The sequence below is a fragment of the Arachis ipaensis genome, chromosome B01 (assembly GCF_000816755.2).
Source record: "Arachis ipaensis cultivar K30076 chromosome B01, Araip1.1, whole genome shotgun sequence".
In the NCBI taxonomy this organism is placed as follows: domain Eukaryota; kingdom Viridiplantae; phylum Streptophyta; class Magnoliopsida; order Fabales; family Fabaceae; genus Arachis; species Arachis ipaensis.
The window spans coordinates 109,613-110,398 of NC_029785.2; the positions used below are offsets into that span (position 1 = coordinate 109,613).

Here is a 786-nt window from a genome sequence, read left to right on the forward strand (position 1 = left end):
ACAGTATACTTGAAAACTTTCTTAAAAATTAATTTCTATATTCTTTTATATTAATTTTAATGCAAATAAAATTTTACACAATTATTCAATCACAATTGAATAATTTTTGAAGTAATAAATTTAAAAATTAATTTTACTGATAATGTAATGATATATGATTAATTGTTCATATAAAATTCTATTATATTGACATAATTCATATATATTATTAGTGACTAGCTAGTGAAAATCTAACCCTAATTTTGAATTTTGGATGATCAAATTGACCTAATCTGACAAATTGATGAAGAAGTAGTAGAGAGATCAGATCAGAAGCAAAGGGATGAATGAGTGCAAGAAAGACAGCTTTTATATTTGTGGCAGAAATTTCTAGGTTTTGAGGTTTTCATATGAAGGGAAAGAAAGAGAGGATTGGACATAACAACATCTATGAGAAAAATATATACATATTAATTACACAAAGAAGCTAAGATCTATCTCTGCCTTCAAATCTTTGAAACCCTAATTAAAGCTGTTACTCATCTTCTTCTTCTTCTTCTTCTGCTATATTTATATAGTAATTTATTATGGCTTATTATTACTATCTCCTAGTTGGCACAGATCTGCAACCTTTTCAAAGTTCAGACCGAACAAACTGATCCAGAAGCATAAAAAAAGCAAGAAAGAAGAAAAAAAAAAATAGACACAAAATAAAATATGCTATTTACATACACAGTCCACAAAGAAAAATTAAATAGAATTATAAACCAGAACACTTTTATTTTGAAAAAAAAAATAAAACAAAAG

The 786-nt window shown here is 25.6% G+C and overlaps 1 protein-coding gene across 1 annotated transcript in view; it reads right to left on the reverse strand.

Annotated features, from left to right (window-relative positions):
• The window catches only part of LOC107644024 (agamous-like MADS-box protein AGL5), a gene marked incomplete at its 3' end in the record, with an annotated part of 5,900 nt that overhangs the window by 4,305 nt on the left and 809 nt on the right, over positions 1-786 (reverse strand). The gene's annotated exons all lie outside the window — the stretch shown is intronic.